Source organism: Aplysia californica, unplaced genomic scaffold (assembly GCF_000002075.1).
Source record: "Aplysia californica isolate F4 #8 unplaced genomic scaffold, AplCal3.0 scaffold00103, whole genome shotgun sequence".
Lineage (NCBI taxonomy): Eukaryota > Metazoa > Mollusca > Gastropoda > Aplysiida > Aplysiidae > Aplysia > Aplysia californica.
Window position 1 is genome coordinate 50,099 of NW_004797373.1, and position 9,207 is coordinate 59,305.

The 9,207-nt window shown below is 38.3% G+C and overlaps 1 protein-coding gene across 1 annotated transcript in view; it reads right to left on the reverse strand.

Annotated features, from left to right (window-relative positions):
• Window positions 1-1,869, reverse strand: part of LOC101864055 (H(+)/Cl(-) exchange transporter 5) — a gene marked incomplete at its 3' end in the record, with an annotated part of 15,615 nt that extends 13,746 nt beyond the window's left edge. The window contains 1 exon segment of the mRNA XM_035968982.1: window positions 1,607-1,869.
• Between the last annotated feature and the right edge of the window lie 7,338 nt (window positions 1,870-9,207).

Here is a 9,207-nt window from a genome sequence, read left to right on the forward strand (position 1 = left end):
GAATGCAGCGGAGGATGATATTAAAGTTGTTGCTGAAATTGAACTTTTCCAAGAGCTGTGATAGCAATATAATATATATATAAAAATATATCCTCATAGGAAAATCATTCATAGCAGTTAGTGAGTTTTTAAAAATCTTAAAACACAAACCACAGGACCAAGCTCAGACAAACAACTTCTTTGAAAAACAGTCTACAGGGCCTACGTTTTTCAGTCACAATCACATTGAAAATTATATTCCTACACACTCACACAGCTTTTCCTGTACTAAAGGTAAAGGTATTTCCATTTTTTCTTTTATTGAAAAAGGAAACTTATTTCAAGCAAAAATTTCCACCAAAATTGACTCTTTTTGGACATCCTTGATGTATCGGCAGAAGTCCGCACCCCTAGCGGACATATGTATCGCTGATCTATCAGCAATGATGGTGTGCCTCAGTTTTCTTTTGTGTAAATATATGATCCTTTTTTTATGATACACTACTTTTTATAGTCTAGAAAACTTGGAATGAATTTAGGAAACAAAAACGTCTAGCAATGAACTCTTTGTCATCATTATTTTTATTGCAGTCTTGCATCAATAAGAAAAATTGGAAATAAAATATAAAATTGCTTTCAAGAAATAAAAAGCTGTCCTGGACTGTGCATTCGGAAAGTGTGGAATGCTTTTGGCCTGTATCCGATTAGAATAAATTAAATAGACACCTAGATCTAGAGATTATATAGTCTAGATCTAGCAGCCTAACAGATTACTTGAAGAAAATCTTTTATATTTATAAATAAAGAGAACACATCACATGACACTTTGACTTTGTAAATATTGTTTATCAACAGTGACAGAGTAACACAAGTTAAATGGTACACAAAGACAAAACATAGGCCGACAAAATCTATTCCATTTGAGATATTAGAATCTACAGGATAGAAACTATGATCTATTAGCCTAGCCTGAGATAGATCTGTGTCTAGATCTAGATCTAGTATCTAGGCTATATAGATAGGTCAAGATCTTGGAGTCAAGAGACTCTAGATCTAATGTAGATCTAGAATCTAGATCTAGATCTAGATCTAGATCTAGTCTTGACATCAGTAGCCTAATGGATTACTTTTTTTACAGAAGAAAATGTTAAAAGAACATATCACATGACACTCCAGTCGTTTTTTAACAGGCAAGCTATTCAAAGACGCCTCACGGCCTAACGCAGGCCTTCCATCGCTCTATTTCTCTATTTCTATCACTAGGCCTTAGATTGTTACAAAAGTGTCCGTTGCCGTTGACCGACAACAACTGACAGCTGATGCTGAGTCACGTTTTAGGTTTTGCATTGAATATTGAAAAAGGTTAAATAAAAGTAAAATTAAAACTTTAACTTTAGCTAACAGACTATTTGCAGCTTTAGACTAATACTGGTTGTACCTGGTTTGCACAGTAACCTTCATACGAGAAGACACGGGGAGTCAATACAATTACACACACCGATCAGTAGTCAGTAGCAGTAGCAGTCGCTAAGTCAGATCAACACTGTCTGCGGTTGACTTACAGTGTCCACTTAAAACTGATTTCATATCTAAAGAAGACGAAGAGAACAACATCCATTTACGTTACCTGAAAATGAAACCTTTCACTTATTCCACAAGTTTCAAGAATATGAATTTTTTTGTCAAAAGTATGCTACAATTTGGTTTGCAAAGGGCTGCTAACGTAAATTACAGGTATCTAATTTTCATTTATTCATATCTATGAACCGGAAGTAAACTATTTTTATTCCTTCGTACTGAAATTGTCCCAATAACATGCAAGATCCACACTGGTCGTGTAATTAGCTTTGTTTGTAAACAAACACTTTGGTCTAGATGGGACAATAGTCAGGTCTCCTTTAAACAATTTACACACTTTGTGATTTAAATTGCAGTGATTTATGAACCTTATAATTGAAAAAGATTTTAATTTGTTTTATATGCAAAGGAAAAAAAGGCAAAGACATAGAAATAAATCTAGATCTAGATCTAGATCTAGATTCTAGATCTAATTTGACACACGCGCGTTTTCCTTTCCCCCACTTTAATTCCATGAAAGTCTTGTGAAATAATGGCTGCACGAATGGGGAGACCGGCTGCGCCGACACATTATTGTGCCTAATCAGATGCGGGCAGCTGCCTTGCCCCAGCTGTCCTTCACTTTAAGGGGGCGCCTTTACAACATCAACAGAATTTCTGTGTGTGCAATGGATGGCCGAGCATCACCTGCTGGCCAACTCTATTCTTTGTGCGGCATTCCGATGAACCTCCAGAAAAGACAAAAGGTGCGCGAATGTTGATGGATGTGCTTGGGCGTGCCGCCGGTGCAGAGGTCAGACAAATGTTCGGAAAGGTTAGTTTTTTGAAGGCTCTCATTTGAAATTAACGCAGCTATTGGACATGATATAATACTAGTGGGCCACTGATTTACGTGTCAGTTTCATCATGTGGCCAGGGAAACTTGAGGTACTGCGCACACCGTTGTTGACTGGCGAAACTTTATATAAGGGATGTGTGTGCTCAGTATTTGATTGACCATCCCACTCAGCTGGGTAGTCCCAATAAAACAGTTGAGATCTATAGATGAGAGTAAGTTTACGCATCGGAAGTACTACAGAGGGATACAGAGTGGGACATGGGTCCTCGGTATTGTGGAAAGGGGCAGCGATAATTGTGTTTTGGTGCCCATGCCTGACAGGTCAGCTGCCACACTCCTGCCAATCATCCAAACCCATGTGTTACCCGGTACCAGGATAATCACCGACGAGTGAGCGAGCTATAACCGATAGCCTAACCATGACTCCGTAGTCCGTGAACCACTCGCTCCATTTCGTGGACCTAGCAGACAGGCCGGTTGGTTACACGAACCAGATCGAGGGATGCTGGAGTGACGCCAAAAGCAAATTCAGGGCCATACATGGCACCTCTGACGCCTAATTCGAATCTTATCTACAGGAGTTCATGTGGCCAAAGATATTTTTAAGAGCAACCAGTTTTTAGAAACATTCTGGCATTTCAGGGTCTCTGGGTAAGGCTACACTCTTCTTTTTGATTTGTTGAAATTGACCCAGAAGTAGCTCGTACTAAAATGTTTCAAGTAAATATATATTTTATATATATTATAATGACGAAATGGGGGGTGTGATGGGGTTGAAACTTCACAATTCAAATAAGCTTTGAAAATACATTGTAAATTATTATTCACCCCGTGAAATCCTTCTGTCATTTATAGGCTCAAAATAATGAACGAAAATGGTTTTCTTTAAATTAAAGATTTATCCATTCTGAATACCTTGCCCGTGGTCCAAGAGAAGTTGAAAGGCAGGACAAGGTACTATAATACTGTATAATGTATTCTTTGTTGATAACAGTTCAGATTCTACACAAATTAATAGTGTGGAATTCTGATGCTTTATACAATGGGTAAATCAGCATCATATATATTTCATATTGACTGAGCACAATCTCTCCATTTTTCTCACTGTCTCTCTCTCCCGCCTCCTCCTCCTCCTTTTCTCTCTCTCTATCTCTCTCCTTTCTCTCTCTCTCTTTCTCTCTTGCTCTCTCTGTCTCTTCTCTCCCCCCCCCCCCCCCCCCCTCTTTCCCTTTGAGCAGAGTATAGTTAACTAGCTCTGTATGGTGACTGTAGGGCGTGCCACTGAAAACTGTTGATTGATGATACGTACACTTTTTTATGAAGGGCCAGTTGAGAGATGGATGCTCAAGAGCAGCTCATGCAAACTCATAGTCTGAGCATGTTTGAAGTTTTGTTTTCCTTTTCATTGTGACATGTTTTAGCCTATAACCGGATCAAAGTAATCATTGCAATTTATTCTTTTTTTTTTTTCAAACCTTTTCACAGATGCAGGCCGTGGATTCAGAATGTGGGTCGTCAGGACATGCTTGAAAAGTCATCTGTTGACATGGTATATAAGGAGGCTATGTGTACTGTGTAGTGACCACTTTGAGGGCAGCCAGTTTAATGTACCTTCTGAAAAAAAGCGTTTAGTCTAGAATGCCGTGCCAACAATATTTGATGCTCCGACACCCCGGCATGATACAACTTCCCAAAAGACAGTTACAGATTGTCAAGCATCCCTGAGCTCAGCAAGAATGTCAAAACTCAAAGAAGGGGAAAGTACGTATTTCTTGTCTTTTGCTAGAGGTATATAATGTCAGTCGAACCTGCCCATAACGATCACTTAAGTTCACAGAGAAAAGTGACTGTTTCACTAGACGGATAGTCACAATGGACAGGATCTGAGTCACTCACTGAACTTTTGGCAGTCAGCAGCAAGTCAGAACCGCAGTGCCAGTGAGCCGCTGTCAGCAGCTCGGGCACATTCCTTTACGATGACTTCAACATCAGATTACTTTTCCGTAATTGCCAAAAACAGGTCTCTTTTACTGGAAGTTCATTCATTAAATGAAGAACTATCAAAATAGGTTCACTTGTTTTGATTTAAAGACCGCTTTAATTACGTGTATATTTATAGTATATGTCACTTTAAATTTTGCACCAAAAGAGGACTCCAGCAGAATGGGTTTACCCTCCTCGGAGATAAAGAGGTAAAACCTTGAATCTTAATTTTGATTTTCCATTTCCTATCTATCGAAATTGATATCTATCATAATAGTTTTTTGCATTGAGTGAACATACATATGCAGTCTGAGGGTGGGAGGTGAAAAACTTTCACTGCAAGTGACTGCAATGAGCAGGTTTTAATGCTGACGTTTTGTCGCGGAAATGACTGACTGTGGCTGCGTTGGATAGGAATTGCTATAATATGCAGGTTAAAAGATAAAGGGCTTTAAATGATTTACTGTTAATACCCAGGTGATCCCTACCGCCCACCAAAATTACAGCTGGATTGGCCGCTAGTGGGCAATATCACTTGGGTTGGCAAGCATTGCTCATCCTGCTGGGTTTATTTTCTTCTTGGGTTGGGTTGTACTGTTGGAGCAAACTGAATCGCCTTTATGTCTGTCTGGAAGAATATTTATAGAGAACTCACGTAAGGGGAAGAAAAGTTATGGATCTTCTTCTCATATTATATGGTTTGATTGTCAGGTTTTTGCCTCCATGACCGAGGTCATAAAGGGGAGAGACCAAAGAAGATTTTAGGAAAGAGCTGCATATTAAATTGATTCAGTCCCTTTGCACTTTGTGACAAATTTTTAGGCCTCATGGACTTGACAGGATACACACAGCTGAGTAGTTTCACTCTCGGATCTAAGCGCGTTTTGTCTTGGTTGTAGCCAACTTGCCCTCTCTGATCCTGCTGCCCTACTGCGTCTTGCCGAACTTCTAGATTTAAAAAAATAATAACTCTGAATATAACAGACAATATCCCTTTTATCCACACTATTAACTCTTTATCTCTGTGGAGGATAAACCCAATATGCCGGGCCCCTTCTTTGGAACTAAATCTAAAAATGACAAAAACGTCACTAGATGGGTCATTAAATCAAAAGGAGTGAACCTATTTTGATAGTTTTTCATCTAATGAATGAACTCCCGATAAAACAGACCTATTTTCAGAGCAAGCGCCGCAGAGTAATTTGATGTCGGAGTCGTCGTAAAGGAATGTGCTCAAGCCACTGCAGCGGTTCGACTCACTGGCACAGGGGTTCCGACTGCGAGCCGCTAGGAGCAGCTTGACGGAGATAATGAGTTAACGGTCCTACGGATGAGTGCTACCTGGTCTATCTAAAAATGGTCAGGACTCTTCTTTATAACCTGCTGTTTGGTAAGCTGTGCGCTGTCTAAAGGAAAAGCTTAAAGATCCAAAAGACTAGATTTTATACACAATCAAAAAGTGGTACCTTTCTTTTGATTGCCAGTATATGTTATGTGCAATTTGGTATTTATCATTATTATTAAAGAATGACAGGAGGGCATAGTAATCTATTACAGTATCTTATAAAGTTGTAGACCTGTTGCTCTGTTCATAATCCATCTTCTTTTTCTCAGGAAAAAGAGGGCGGTGAGCCAGTCCACTCCGGCTCAGATTTGTGGATGTCGGAGGAGTGGAGAAAAGATAGAGATCATCATCACTAGATTCCAGGTTTGTTGCATGTTTATTGAAGATATATATATATTATATGCTAAACAATCTTCAGATTAAGACTCAAAGTTTCGCTATTTCTTCACAAGAGAGACAAGGTAATCTGTAAGAAGTCGTTTTACTTCAAACTTACAAATGTGTCTACTTAAAGCAAAATCTGTGACACCTCTATATTTTTTTTAGAGGTTTAGTTGGGTTTTCTGTTTAGAGAGGCTGCTCAAGTGGAAGGAAAAAATTGACACTTTGATTCTATTTTGATGTACCACTGTTTTTAGATCAACTGTTTTTCAGGTAAACTGGATTCCACTGTCATATATTTATTTATTCTAAGATCATTAAAAGTATTGATTGCTGGAGCTTATGCATGTGACGTCTTATGAAGACTTCCGCTGTCTGTATGTATAGTATAAGGTTTTACGGCGCTCGCAACTGCTAAGGTCATATGAGCGCGCGAAACACAAGTTGTTCACCTCTGCGAAAGTTCACTACACGACTGGCTAACTAATTTACTTTAAAATGTTAAAATATTCAAATTCGGTGTAAATACATTTGTGATCTAAAACAACTTTTAAGTAACAATACAAATTTTTAATAATATCAAATTCTGCTGTCTACAGCATGACTTGGGACTGCAACTGCAAGGCACAAGCTTTTATTTCATAGAAATGTTTACATACATAAATTACATAATATTTTGTACTACATATAATAAATTAATAAGGTATACACCTGTCAAGTAATTCTGAAATATGATATCTCTCTTAAAACATTGAGTATTTTTAAAAAACTGAAAATAGGCAGCATAGATGCTTTTTATTAATATTTTTTTGGCTATTATTATGAAGCTCAAGGGTCACATAAGAAAAAAATAAATGCTATAAAATGTTTGGTTTTTTTCGAGGGTTGTGTCCATCTTTGATATTTACGTACATTATCATTTTATCTCTATATATTTAAACATACAATCATCCCTCGCCTGACCAGCAGCCAGGTGACGTTTTTTAAGGATCTTTTAATATTTATACTCGCTAGAATGGATTTACTTTTGCCTTTGGATCAGTGGGTGGAGAAAATATGAGGATTTTATTTATTTATTATCAAAAACATTTTTTTAAATCTTCACAGTGAGGACCTTGAGCCAGAGATCACCTTTTCAGCCGAAGACTTGAAGAGTGTCAAAGATGACGCCTGCCAATCTGAGCCTCCAGACATCAAACATGAACCGTATGATAGCAGGACGATGGAATAACCAGATAACGAGCATTTGGAATCTGTCATTCAGCACCAGACAGAAGTCATTACAGACATGCAGACAAAATTAATCGATCAACTGATGGACACCCACAAACTTGACGATTCTGAAAAATTAAAACCCTCACAGGCTTTTCTCATACAGGCTAATAACTATTTTTAATTCCCTGAACATTGCAAAGTTCTTACCCCTGACTGCCAAACTCTATTCTTTGAACCAGTTTTTACTCTTTTTGATCAGATTGAGACAAGGTTAAGTTGTGCCGAAGTTTTTTGGGGCTTTTTGTTTAAAAGTGACGAGTCGACTGTCAACACAATTTTTACAAGATGCCTTACACTTGCAGCTGTTTTTAGTAAAACTCGTCCCCTGTACATCTGGCCAAAAAAAGATCAAGTCAAGGGGGTGAATGTGCCTCCTGAATTTCCTTCAAGTTTTCCAGCATTTCGTGTTATTATAGATTGTGTGAAGTTATTATAATAGCATGAAACGAAACATTCACTCAGTCACCACGTTGATGAGTCTTGTTGGGCTGTCTCCCAACGGTTCTTTAATATTCATATCTGACCTCTTTGTCGGAGAAATTTCTGAATATAGAATTAATGCAAGGAAGTTGTGTGCTCCAAAATTTGGAGGCAGGCGATCTTTCCATAGAAGTAGACAAAAGTTTGGTGAAACTGCAGCAGGAGTTTGGGAAGAAAAATGTCACTCTTTTACCAGCATCCTTTCTTCATGATAAGATTGAAATCTCCTTGAAGGAGAGAAATGGGAAGAGGAAGCAGTCTAGACACAAGTGTTGTTTAGAAAGAGTAGCTAAGAGGATAAGACTATTTAGAATATTAGATGATGTGATTCCTAGGTCATTGTCATTGAAAATAATTCAGGACATTTTTTATGTACGTTGCTTTCTTTGCAATTTTGGTAACTGTCCATATTTTTCTTCTTTGGTGTCCTGAAAAGATAAATTGGTTTCAGTTCCAGGCTGGATATTGGCACCCCCTGGTTTGGGGTGTTTTTAGGATGATGTGTACTCCTGACCTGCCAAGAACTCTGGTAAGATCGGTGCTCTTCGGTTCTCTTTTGCCAATCAAAGAACCCCTATCAGATTTGGGTGATTTTCAATGTTTTTCTTCTTACTTCCTTTTCCATCAAGTCATATGATACTTTTCTTAACTGATTAGAAAATACAAATTTGTATTTGTTTTACATGTATTTGCATGTCGTATCGTTAATGACATGAAAATGCACATTTTTTTCGGTTTATTTGTATACATTTGCAATAAACGTTTATTTGCCCCAAATGATTTTCATGTGTTCCAAATCCACTGGAGTTCTGAGAATTTCGATTTATTCTCAAATTCTCATTTTTTTGGAGAGGATTTTGACTCCTATATTTGGAGAAGATTTTGAGGAAAACTCCTATTTTTTACCGTGGAGTTTTTGGCAGGTATTGTACTCTTTTTTCCCCTGTACTAGGACACCAAGGGTGGGTCAGCATGGTGGAGTGGGCCGAGACGCTATATCCATGATCCAGGTGTCCTAGGTTCAATCCTCACACCACCTACCTGTGATATAATGTTTTTCAGAGTCATTTATGATTTTGAGGTGTAACTAGTCACATCCTAGGTGTTTCAATGCTGATGAGTCTGACAACAAGGACCTCAAAACACCGGTCAACATCATTATCACAAAATACCAGGTCTGAAATAGACCTCGGAAATCATAGTTTTTCATTCATTTCTCCGCACGGATTCTCTGTAAAATCCCACATTATCCTGGTGTTTCCCGTCACCCATCTTCCCCCCCCCCCCCCCTCATTTACTTAATTTGCATTGCAGAGTTATTGGATTTTGTTGCTAGGTACTTAGCTGT